The sequence below is a fragment of the Neovison vison genome, chromosome 1, assembly GCF_020171115.1.
Source record: "Neovison vison isolate M4711 chromosome 1, ASM_NN_V1, whole genome shotgun sequence".
In the NCBI taxonomy this organism is placed as follows: domain Eukaryota; kingdom Metazoa; phylum Chordata; class Mammalia; order Carnivora; family Mustelidae; genus Neogale; species Neogale vison.
Genome location: NC_058091.1, coordinates 275,538,258 through 275,550,694, shown reverse-complemented (window position 1 = coordinate 275,550,694; position 12,437 = coordinate 275,538,258). Strand labels below are relative to the sequence as shown.

Here is a 12,437-nt window from a genome sequence, read left to right as displayed (position 1 = left end):
GACCCTCTTAAGTCATGAATTTATGGATCTCCTTTGGTCTGACATTTCTCCCATAGTGAGAACACTTCTCTTAGCATTCCCGGAAGACGGTGTACCCACTCATCTGTGCGCCTCTGGGCACAGAACATTCACTCCCATGGTGGAGGGGGGATCCCGTCCTTTTTGGACATCTGACAGCTTAGCTCTTCCTTTCATGGAGCTGAACTCTGCTCCCTGGAACTTTCTAGCATTTGTTTCTAGCATTCTTTTACATAACAGCTCATGTTCCACTCCCCCTTCCGCCTCCCGCCACGTGGGGCAGGTGGGTTCTTACGGGGACCGGAAGCCCATCGAGGATGAGGAAATCACTGTGCTTCTCCTCGGGTTTATACCCTATAGTCCTGTCCGTGTGCTTTATAGAACACCCACAGCTGAGTGGCCCTGGGCCTCTTCCTTCTCCCAGGCTTCAGTTTCTGTACTTGCACATGGATTAGGGCTTGAATTAGCGTTCTATGCCGCTCTAACAATTTCACACCAATGTATGGCTTAATCCAGTACACACATATTGTCTTCTCATTCTGGAGGTCAGAAGTCCAGAAGGGGTCTCACTGGGCTAACATCGAGCTTTTGGCAGACTGTTCTTCCTGGAGGCTGGAGGATAGAATCCATTTCCTTGCGTGTTCCAGCTTCTGAAGACTGTTCGTGTTCCTTGGCTTGTGGTTGCATTGCTCTTCTTGCTTAATCACACCTTCTGTGACTATGACCCTCCCCTGATTACGTGGGACCCACCAAATAATCCAGAATAATCTCCCATCTCAAGATCCTGAGCTTCTGTCTGCAAAGCCCCTTTGGCCCTGTGAGGTAACCACATTCACAGTTTCAGAGGAGGAGGACATGGACGTCTTTGGGGGATGTTGCTTGCCATAGGGACGGACTCTGTCCATCCTCTCCAAACCCCGCTCAGCTACGCGCCAGCTCAGCGCTCCCCCTCAGCTGCTCCTTAGCCTCCTTCCTCTCTCAGGGTTGTGGGAACCCCCTTCCTTGTGCAGAGTCTGGCTTCCTAACGAGGAGAAATGCTACAGTCCTTGCAGGTGCCTTCTCCAGCTGTCAGATTTTATTCAATTTCTTATGACTCAAGTCAAAAAAGGACTGCCTTCTACCTTCCTTCCAGGAGGCTGATTTCTGTTGTCTGGTAGCCCCTGGAGGTTCAAAGAAATACATTATCTCTGCTCTCAAAATAAGCCGATCATGAGTTAGGAGGAGACGTAGGCCCCCATGCAAAGTCAAGGCCATTATTCGCTATGTGACCTTGGGAGGTAACTGACCATCTCTAAATCTCAGTTTCTCCATCTGTTAACTGGGAATAGTAGGACCTTCCCTTCCCCCTAGGGCTGTGTTAAGATAAACATCACAAAATATTATGGAAATAATAAGGGTTTGTTGGAATGGCGTGAGATCCTCGAGTATATCACATATTGGAACAGTCGTTAATGACTTCGTGATTAAATGTGATGCAGAATTCCTGTAGGGGAAGCTGGCTGTGGTTGAGGTTAATGGGGCCCCTCTTGAAGATCGTCATCATTGCCAGATTTCATGTTCTTGAACCTTGAAGAAATGGGATGGCTGGTTTATTTAGGCAAAGGCGAGAGTACAAATGGAGGTCCCCTGCCTACATGGGGGGGGGGTGTTTCTCGTGCACACACATGTGGTGCCCTTGTGTGTTCAAGCCCCCGTCCGCCTTTCTCCCCATAGCCAAGCAGTGATTAGTCACCCCTCGGGCCTAATGCGTACCTTCCATGCAGTTGTCCCCTGGATGGTGGACCCAGGGGAGACGCCTGCACAGGGCCTAGAAGCAGGTTCAGTGCCATTTAGGCAGGGCATTTGGGGTCTGGAGGAGGGCCAAAGTGATTGCCCTCTAAGCAGCAAAGCCCAGAGCAGGGCCCCTGATTGCCCTGGTCTGAAGAGCTATTCAGGGGGCAGGCTGGTGGGCCCAGGCGTAAAGGCGGGCACTGGCTGGGTGTGGTCTCGGGCCTGTGAGGTTGGATTTTGAGGGTGGGGAAGAACCCACACAAAAGCATAGAGTAACTACTCATCATGTGGCCCTGTGTGCTGCATAAATTATAGTAAGAAAAGTGTTTTCTTTTCTTCCGCCAATTTTGCATAGAAAGACAGCAAGCTGTATTTCTTTTTCCTTGTTCTTTCTGTTTGCCTGTCTGACAGCACCGAATGGACAGCCCTGTGCTTCCTCTACCTTACATTCACGGGTGTGCTGGGAAATGGGGAGCAGCCAGCTCTGGGGCGGGCTGGGGAGGCCCGAGTGTTAGGATTTGCCTGTTTCCGTGATGTAAATTTCCCTACCGTGGCTGGTTTCGTGCTGCCGATGTGATGCCACTGAATGCTTCTCCACCCTGGCCCAGCTTTCATCTGCTTTACATGTCATTTTAATCTTTCTAGCAGGCCTATGGGTAGGTGCCATTGTCCCAGATTTGCTGACAGGAAACAGACTCAGAGAGGTGAAGGTTTCTAGCCCAGGCCTGCCAGACTCTGAACCCATGAGTGCTATACCGAGCCTTACCCCTGCGATGGGCTTCATTCCATTTCCCCCCATCATTAAACTGAAGCCCTCAACCCCAGTATGGCTGGGCCTTTAGTACCGTCATGAAAGGGGGCTCTGTGCTGGGCTGGTTATCCTGATAAGAACAGGATGAGATGCCAGGGAAGAGGCCGTGCACAATGCACAGCGAGAAGGCAGCTGTCCGTAAGCCGACTCCTCCCCAGAAACCAGCCCTACGGGCACTGTGGTTTTAGACTTCTGGCTCCTAGAACTGTGAGAAAATAAACATCGGTTGTGTAAGGTCCCCAGTCTGTGGCCTTTTGTTATGGCCGCCCTAGCAAATGAATCTGTTCTAATAGTACGGTCCTAAAGCCCCAGGTCCGTAGCCTGGTATTGTCCATTGATTCATTCCGCCAGCTTTTTCCGCAGGAGGCTTGGCCTTGCAAGAGGTGCTGGGGAACATCTACGCAGCGGGGACCAACTCGGATGGGCAAGCCAGGATGGCCGTCCCCATTCTACAGTCAGGGAAACTGAGGTCACCCTTTGGGTCCCTTTCTGGGTGAGTGGTGCAGCCTCTGCCAGAGGTCAGGCCTTCCCTCTCCCAGCCCACCAAGTTGAGCCGGGGCTAGACCTCACCCCAAAGGCACAGAGGGTTGCAGGGGCATTTCTCTCCCCAATCTACCACATGGCTCTCAGGGCGGTGGATTTAGTGTAGGAGACCCTGGGACTTTTTTTTTTAATACTCTAGCCCTTCTGGTCTGCTGGCCGCTCTCTGAGGTCAGCCAGGGTGACAGATGGCTGGGTGTATCTGGAGAATGTGACTGAGACTTGGGGTGCGGGTAGGGAGGAGAGGGGAAGGCAGGTCCCAGAGGGGCCAAGAGCAGCACTGGGTGGGGAGGGCAGCCAGACTGTGGCTTCTGACCTGTGGCCGTGGAGTGTGGTCAGCATGGACATCGCCCAGCGGGAGTCAGGAGCCAGCAGAGAAACACATCGGAGGTCACGCTGGCCCCGCACGGGTGATTGAACAGAGAGCCTTCTGAGGGCGGCACTCTCACTGGCTCTGGGTTGGGGTTGCCACGTGACCTGTGATGCGTGGGCGCGCGGGCGAGGCTCGCTGTTGGGTGCGCGTGCGTTTCAGCAGCTTTGGTGGTGAAGTCCCGTGCTGTGGGCTTGCCGGGTTGCTGAGGGTGTCCTGTCGCTCTGAGGGTGTTTGGGGGGCCCGTTACCTGCCTTTTGTTAACACAAACAGACCCCGAAAGAAACACAGCTGTGCCTGCCAAGCCTGATGCCCCCCAGTGTCCCTGCTATCCTGTCAGAGTCTCTGCCCCGGGGTCTTGGGTATGTGACTGAATCTGGCCGTTGCTGCCCACCAGAGGGAAAACTGCTCTGGCTCCTTCTCTGGCTCATGGGCAGGAGTGGGGCAAGGGTGCTTCTCCTCTCCTTGCCAGGCTGCTCTGCTCCAGCCTGGCCCCTCCCGGTCCCCTCCCTATGAAGGGCAGCTCCCCCTGAGCCTTGGGAGATTTGAAATGACTGTTGAACTCCTACTCACTCTCCAAAGCCTAACTCCTCTTCCAGGAAACCTTCCCTGATGGATTTTCTTTCCCCACCTCTGATTGATCTCTGCCCATTTGGGTTTCTGTCTCCCAGCTTTGCATGTTGCCTCCCCAGTAGGATTTACTCCTTGCCTGAATAAGCAATATTTATTGAGTCCCCAGAATCTGCCAGCACTGGGCAAGTGAACAAGATGGCATCCCGCCTTTGTGGAAAGGGATGGGGTGGGGGGAAGACAGACAATAATCGAGGATCCAAATCCGTGTGCGTGATGCATTGAGTGCTGCAGAGCTAACAGAGGTGGTGGCAGGAGGCTGAACAGCCAGGGAGGCCCGCTGAGGTGGCCCAGGCAGGGTGGCTTTTAGCCTAGTTGGAGGCAAAGGTGAGGAGGTGGAGGCAGGTGGCGAGGTGGGATCTGCCTTTCTGGGAGGGAGCTGGCTGTGAGCTTCTAAAGGAGGAGACCTGATTGCCTGGGAGTCTCTGGGACTGGGTGACAGTGGACAGGGCCTGGTGTGCCAGACCCTCCTGCCCTTCCTGGTGTTTCTCTAGGAGGCCGGTGTGCTGTCCCCAGGATCCCCCGCAGCCTGTGTGGGGCCCTCTGGCAGCTGGTGTGCCCAGTCCATCAGAAAGGAGGGGTCTGCAGGTGTGACTCAGGGCCCTAGCCCAAGCTCTGCCTGTTTTGGCCATTTCAGCACCAGTTAGGAGAGCAAATGAGGGCTTTGTGCTGGGTTCCCCTTTCAGCTCTGACCTGAAACTAAGATCAATAGGGGCATCTGAGGCCCAGTGGGAAGTCCAGGGGTGGGCGGTCCCTTGTAGCAGCCATGAAGTGGAGAGCCTGGTGAAGCCCCCTGCCCCGCTCTGTTGAGAGGGCACCGTAGTGTTGCTGCTGACTAACTGTGTGCACTGAGCCCCAATTTCCCCACCTACAGAGTGGGGCTAAAAATATTACATACTTAGGGCGCCTGGGTGGCTCAGTGGGTTAAATCCTCTGCCTTCGGCTCAGGTCATGGTCTCAGAGTCCTGGGATTGAGCCCCACATCGGGCTCTCTGCTCTGCAGGGAGCCTGCTTCCTCCTCTCTCTCTGCCTGCCTCTCTGCCTAGTTGTGATTTCTCTCTGTCAAGTAAATAAATATTAAAAAAAATATTACATACTTACTGGGGGGAGGGACATAGTTCTTGCAAAGTTTAAGGGGGATGACACCAGAAGAGCACTCAGCAGGGGACTTGAGTAAGGGCTCAGGAAAGATTGGCTCCTGCCATCCTCCCTCTGGAATCTGGTCCCATGATGACCTGGGTGACCACCGTTGTCAGAGCTGAGCATTACGGGGTTCTGGGGGTGATCTCACAGTTTTGACATCGAAGTATTCATTCAGCTTGCAGACTGCGTCCCAGGTAGAAACCAGGCCTTTCAGGGTGCCTGGTGTTTAGGGCTGTGCATGACTGAGGGCCTGCCCCACGTGTGAGCTGACTGCTGGGCAGGGTCTAAGCCTCACCCCGTGTCCCCTCTGCCTCTCCCCTGCACTAGGCCCTGTTGGCTTGCTCAGAAAATGGCTGCAGTTCTCCACCACCTGCTCAGAGAATAGGGTTGCAGGGTTGAGAGCTGAGGGCTTTGGTCCAGGGGTTGGGTTCTATGCCCAGGTCTGAGAGTCCTCTGGAGAACTGGTTTACAGTGTGGATTTCAGGCCCCCTCCCAGGTATTTCCTTGGTCTGGCATCGGGGTTGGCCTGTGTGGGTTTATAAGTCTCGTGGGTGGGTTGCTTTCATGTAGCTCCTGGTCCACAGACTGGCATTGGGAGGCCATGAATCTGCACTGAACAGAGAGGAAACTGAGGCTCAGCAGGGGAAGTGGGGACTTGGCCAAGGCCCCAGAGTGGAGATTGATTGACAGAGCTAAAACCTCACTCTAAGACTTGAGGACTCCAAATCCAGTGCTCCTCGCCATCCAGCGTAGCCTTTTGGAGTGGTTCCTCCACCTTCACTCCTGACAGACCAGGGGCTGTGGCCCAGCTGAGCGACCTTTCGCCCATGTCAGAGAACAGGGTGAGCTGCGGCTGGTGTTCGCGGCTGCTGCAGGGTGGGCCCTGGTGGTGAGCTATTTACACGGCTTCTCCTGCACTGGCCTCCCCTTTCTCCTTTGGTGGGGCGTGTTCATGCATAGTGAAGGGTGTGTGTGTGTAGGAGTGGCTCCCTGCCATGAGGCGGCTGAGAATGCATTTCATTCTCAGGGGCAGGGGCATGGCAGCAAATGGGGGACAGATGGAGTCTCAGGTTCTCCCCTCCTTTATCACCCACTGACTCAGGCAGTGTCCCTGGCCTTCATTTCCTTGTCTTCGAAGCAGCTCAATCATCTGTGCCCTGCCCACTGCCCAGGTTGCTTGGAGGATAGAGTGAGGCCTGCAGAGGCTTCCTGGAAGGGAGAAAATCATGTCTGAGATGTCACACAAGGGGAAACTCCCCTTGCAGCGCCCGGGGCAGACAGAACTAATCAATCACTACTCTCTGTCCTCTGAATCTGGACAGATTCCTTTGCCAAAACAGGGCTCTAGGCAGTCTTCCCAATCAAGTGGAGCTGGCACTTGAGACAAACAGTTTCTAAGAGATCTAGAAAGGGATGCTGAGTCTGCAGCTGGGCCTGTCTTGTGTTGAAGGCTTCAGCTAATGATACCCACTTTTCTTCCTGTCCTAGGATGGGAGCCAGGAAGTACTCAGGGCGCAGGGTCACTGTGGCTTTCTGGTCTGCATCTGTCTTTGGACCCCTTTCTTCCCTTCCCTTGTTCCCTCCCCTGTACCTCTTTCCACAGTTGGCACAGAAGGGGGTTGTGGTGCTAGGTGCACTAGACAGTCTATAAGGGAAGTAAGTCAGGTGAGATGGAGACCAGTGCCTTGCCACTGCCCACTGCCTTGCCTCCCCTTAGCGGTCTGCCAATCCAACCAAGCTGCCTGATGCCAACATTGCCCCCTAGTGGTCAGCAGTGAGCATGCGCTGACTGCATCACGTGTTCTCCATCCCTCCCTTTCTTCTCTGCCAAGCCGTGACCCCACCACTTCCCCTCCGTTTTCATTGTTGGCTTCCCTTTTGACGCCTTCTGTGCTTCCCTAACTCTGATGGGGATCACAGAAAAGACAGCAAGAGCATAGGCGATGAAGGCCACAAAGGGGTGCTGGACGGGGGTGGGGGTGAGAGGAGCCATTGGCTCATTTCCCATTGCTGGCCTTCTGTGTGACCACGCCAGATCCCCTCTGTGGGCCTTAGTTTCCCCATCTGCACTATAAAAAAGTTGGCTTACGCTCATTGTTTCCCAAAAGGGCTGTCAAAGGCTTTTTAGGCTGGACAGTTTTTCACTGCACAGGACTGCCCATGCATTCAGGACGTTTATCATCCGAGGGCCCCAAATCATTGTGTCAGCCATGCTTGGCCTCCATAGACCAGGGGTCTTGAGATATGTCTGAGGTGGACACCACAGCCTAGGACGCAGCGAATTCACTCAGGGGCCTTGGGAACGGGCCTCCCAGAGGCCAGACTGGAGAGTCATAGGGAGACTGTGGCTTAGTGTTTAGACCTGCGTTCATATCTGCGTGCAGCCACTTACCAGCCCTAAGTCATCAGGCAAGTTTGAACAAGACTGTGGTTCTCAGGTGAGGATGGAAATAGCCCAGTAACCTTTTCCCCTTGGCAGCAGATAGGGGGTGAGGCACTCTGGGCTCCCTGTGCTCTTGCCTCGTTCCTGCCCCTGCCTCCTAACCCCGCCGCTGCCCTGCCCCTCTTCCACAGGAACGACTGTGTCTGGCGTGCTGTACTTTTTACGTGGCCAAGAGGGAGGCTGATAATCCCATGTGCAGGTGTAGGACCTGAGGCTCAGGAGGGTGATGTGACTCGTCTTAAGGAAGCAGCAGGGTCAGGGCTAAGACTTGGTCTGAATTCATTTTTGTTGTTGTCATTATTGCCAAGGCAGTTGTGGTTTGTTTTCATCTCCTAGTTATCGAGCATTGAGTGTGTGCCCAGGGCTCTAGAGTACTTTCCCAGTCATCTAAAATACACACATACACACACACACACACACACACTTTCTCTCTCTCTCTCTTACTCTGCCCACTTTACAGATGTGGAAGTCTCAGATGCATGCCGAGGCCTCCCAGGTGGGCACAGCCAGGATCCAAGGCCTCTTCCTCTGTCTTCAGAGCCCTCTCTCCCTGCCCCCCCTTGCCCCCCATGTTCTTCCTACCTCCTTCCCAGAGCCCCCCACCCCCGGGGCCATTGCCAGGCCATGCTCAGTAGTAAGGCCTGGCCTGAGTTGAGCTGACAGCTAGGAGTGGGAGGGGGCGTGCTGGGCTCTGTGCCCAGGAATGTGTTGGGAAATTCCTCCGCTGTCCCACGCTACCCTCCCACGCTGGAAGGGAAGAGTTAAGAGGCTGCCTCGTCCCTCATGGATCACGGAGGCCTCTTCACTCCTTTTACAGCCTGGGTCTCCTCAGGAAACTGCCTGTGGCCCCCCCCTCCCCCTCCATCCTCACTTTTTGCCTTCTTTGGTCCTCTCTCCCCGTGAGTACTGCACCGCCCCACCCTCTCCTGGGGCTCTAGCTTCCCAAGAGGGGAACACTTGGAAGTAGGGATAGAGAACTCTCTTCTGAAAACACATGTAGCGTCCAGCTGCTCACATGCACGGACCAGCCTCCACGGGCTCCTGGCACTTGCCTCGTGCTCATAGGGGGGGCATGAGGAAGGCCCTCCCCCGGACCCAGAGTGGTGAGGAGGCCCGTGTTCCTGGCAAGAAGGCATTCACCTCTTTCTTACCCCAGCTGTCGACTTGGCGGGAGGTGAAGGCTCCACCTGGACCTCCCGGGACCAGAAAGAACCCTGACGGCAGTGGGAAGAGGCTCAGAGCTGGGCTGCAGGCTCTCGGGGTCAAGGGCATTTTCAGGGCCATCTCATTGAGCCCACCCTCCAGCCGGTGCTTGCCATCCCACCAAGCAGGCTGTGTTTGCACATGCCCAGTCACAGAGCCCTCACTACCTCTAAGGCTGTCTGGGACGCTCTTGGGACAGCTCTGGCTGTCCCGGGGCTCCCTCAGGATCAGTGAGCCTCAGCGTCAGCTTCTACCCTGGGCCCTGGCTCAGCTTCATGGGATCTCACAGAAAGAAGCTTACCCCTCCCGCCGCAAGTCACAGCCCTTCACACCCCATTCCTCCCGGGCTCCCCCACCAATACACTGAGGCCAGACATCTTGGATTGGTAACTGTCTGGCTGTGGCTGGCTAATCTCAGACAAAACCTGGCATTCGTGGCCTCAGTTTCCTTGTTAGAAAAAAGGGAAGGGTGACTGTGATCTCAGAACCTTCCCTCCCCCATTTTCTAGGAGTCCGTGGAAAGCGATTATCCAGAAGGTTCTAGAAACATCACATAGGGGAGATGGCCGGTGTCCGGTGTCTGTGTTTGACAGCGAGTCTGTCAAACTGCTTGCAGACCAGTCTTCTGGGGACTGGTCCTCACAAGACCTAGTGTTTGTCACAGATTTAAGGGCCTTCATAGGCCCCTCCTCAGAAGGGTCTTCTCTAGATTTCTGTCGGCTACTAGATAATTTCTGGTTCCTTCTCACAACACGAAAGGCCCGTCATGATCTGATCTTCGCCAGGCTCCAAGTCTGAGTACGCTGCCGTGAGAGAGTCCTGAGTTTTAAGTCCTGGCTCTGCTGCATCTTGGCTACACACCGCAGACAGACCGGGAAGCTTCTCTGACCTCAGAGCTCGAGTCTCCCCAACTTTTAGACGGGGTGGGGGTGGGGTCAGGGTTGCTCAGATTCCATGGGATGAATGCATGTTCCTTAGATGCCCAGAAACTGGAAAGCAGCAGGTGTTCCTGGGAGGGGGGAGTGGCCTCCTCTGCCCTCACAGTCAAATTTTGGTGCCCCCTTTCCACCAGTGTCGCTGGATTGCCTCACGCACCACACAGCACTCAGGGTTTTAGGTTTTATTGAGCATCTGCTGCGTGCCGGGAGCTGAGGGTATAGTGATGCATTCACAAGCTCTCTCGAGGCCCAGAAACGAGGAAATAAATCAGGAGATTGCATGGGGGCAAGTGAGTGGTCAGGGGATACGCTGAGCCCCCTTTGTTGCAGTGTCCTGGTTCTTTGGTGCTCTATGATGTTGCAGGAATGTAACTAGAGCCAGCTCCCAGGAACCTCTGCTTGGAGCTGTCCCGTTTCCATTGGCCTTTACTAATACTCTGGTTGGCAGCACCGGAGTGACCATAGGGGACCAATGGTCCCCAGGCTGAGAGGAGATCTGGGTGAAGGGCCTTGGGTCCTGGGTGGGGTGGTGGGGAGGGACCTGCAGTGAGTGCCTGCCTGGGCCTGCAGGTAGAAAGCCTGTACCTGCTGCAGACTTTGGGGGTGGGTAGGAGTTGGGGAGCAGAGCCATGTGAGGTTGGAACGTTGACAGTGCACATGCCCAGGAGGTCGAAGCCCGGAGCACAGATTCTACTACGGGAATGAGCCCTGTGTGGAGAGCAGCTGGAGCCAAGTGTGGCCTGAGGCCTGGCCCCAAGCCTACAGGGTTCACATTCTCATCCTGGCCTGTCAACAGTTCTCAGTATGACCCAGGTTTGCTCGCCTGACCTTGAGTTGGGTGCAGGATTTCAAGTCAAACATTACCCAGTGTTTGGTGGGCAGAGTCCAGGACTGGGAGGAGGATACGAGGGTTCTGGTCTGGCTCTGTCTACTCTCTTGCCACTGAAGCTGATAGGACCCTTCTCACTCATCTGTACATGAGAGGCTTACACTAGGGATCTCTAAGCCCCTTCTTACTCTGATACCTTGTAATTCTGGTTTATTCTAGTTTTGCAGGTTGTTGGCAGAGGAGAGGTTTTTGGGGGAGGGGAGTATATGTAGTACGAAGCATAATGAGTCTCTAAAACTTAGTGATAGTTCTAACATTTGGATATATTAATAGAAGTCTGGGCTCTAGAACTAGGGAGGAGATGGTTCTGTCACCACCATAGGCAAACAGATACGCTGTCAGAGGAGGAGCATAAAGCAAGATGACTTTAAACTGTGTATTCTTCCAAAAGGTAGGGCCCATAGCCGTGTGCCACGCAGAGGAAACAAGAGTCCAGTAAGGGCATGACATTTGCCTGCAAATATTTGACGTTGGAAAGGGTGGTGCTGGTGAGTGGAGGTCGTGAGAGGTTACAGCTCAGGCTGAGGAGGAGCTTCCCAAGCATCCAGAACTGCCCCCAGGTGGAGTGAGCTGGCCTGCCTTGGACGGTAGGGTGTTTCCTGTCATGGGAATCCGAGAGAGCAGGTGGGACAGTCACCTGGCAGGCTGGCTGTCCTTTGTCCTTTGGAGGACTGGACTGGATGATTCCTGCCAGTTCTGGATGGCTGCCATTCTGCGAACTCGGTTCAGGTTCAGGTTCGAGCCGGCCAGCTCCTCCTGTAGCATGACCCTGGGATATTCCCTCAACCTTCTCATGACTCAGTTTACTCACATGACAAGAGAGAGAATACCTGTGTACCCCTCAGGCTTGTTGTCCAGATCAGTTGCAGTGTAGATAGAGTCCCTTGTGTGGGGCCACCACAGATGTGAGCAAGAGATGATTGTCATTTTTTTCCCATTTGCATTGTCTGCTTGCCACCACGCTGACATCGGGGTGGGGGTCTGGGAGGGAGGAACCCCTCTTTCACAGCTTAGGTGACTGATCTGTATAACCGAGTTTGGGCTTTAGGAATCTAGTCTTCAGGGGTGACAGAGTGAAGAGTAAACACTGAAATGGATAGTAAAAGCTGATCCGAGAGCTGACATGGGCACTAGCTGAAATAGACATCACTAGTCAGTCACCACACTCGTCCTACTGATTTTGGATATGGCCTCATAATCCTTACACACATGATGACGGCAAGTACTTTTAGGATAGGGCCTGTGAGCTAAACTCTGTTTGCTACCTCTAAATAAAGGAAAGTAATTATTAATGCCGTTTTTGGTCAGTGCCAAGCAAGTGAGTCAGTAAATGCATTAAGGGGAGTGTGTGCTGGCAGGGAGTAGGGATTGGGACAGCTGTGAGCTAAATTAACTTAGGCTGGGATGGCTTCTTGGTGAAGGTGGTAGTGGGCTAAATCCAAGAGTGGTGAGAGTAAGAGAAGAAGAGAGAAGCAGCAGGGGGCATTGCAGGCCATTGGCACAGTGCCAGCAGAAACCCGAGTGGCGGTGGGCTGGGAGTCTGGTCAATGATCTGCCACCCTTTCCCTGTGTGGCCTTAGGTAAGGCCCATTCCTTTTGTGTAAGGTATGGAGCACGTGTTCGTCTATGTCCTTCAAGCTGTTAAGAAGCTCTCAAAAAACATTTCTGCCAAGACCAGCATC

The 12,437-nt window shown here is 54.2% G+C and overlaps 1 protein-coding gene across 1 annotated transcript in view; it reads left to right on the top strand.

The window, feature by feature from the left end:
- Positions 1-12,437, top strand: part of PPARGC1B (PPARG coactivator 1 beta) — a 111,735-nt gene that overhangs the window by 32,907 nt on the left and 66,391 nt on the right. The gene's annotated exons all lie outside the window — the stretch shown is intronic.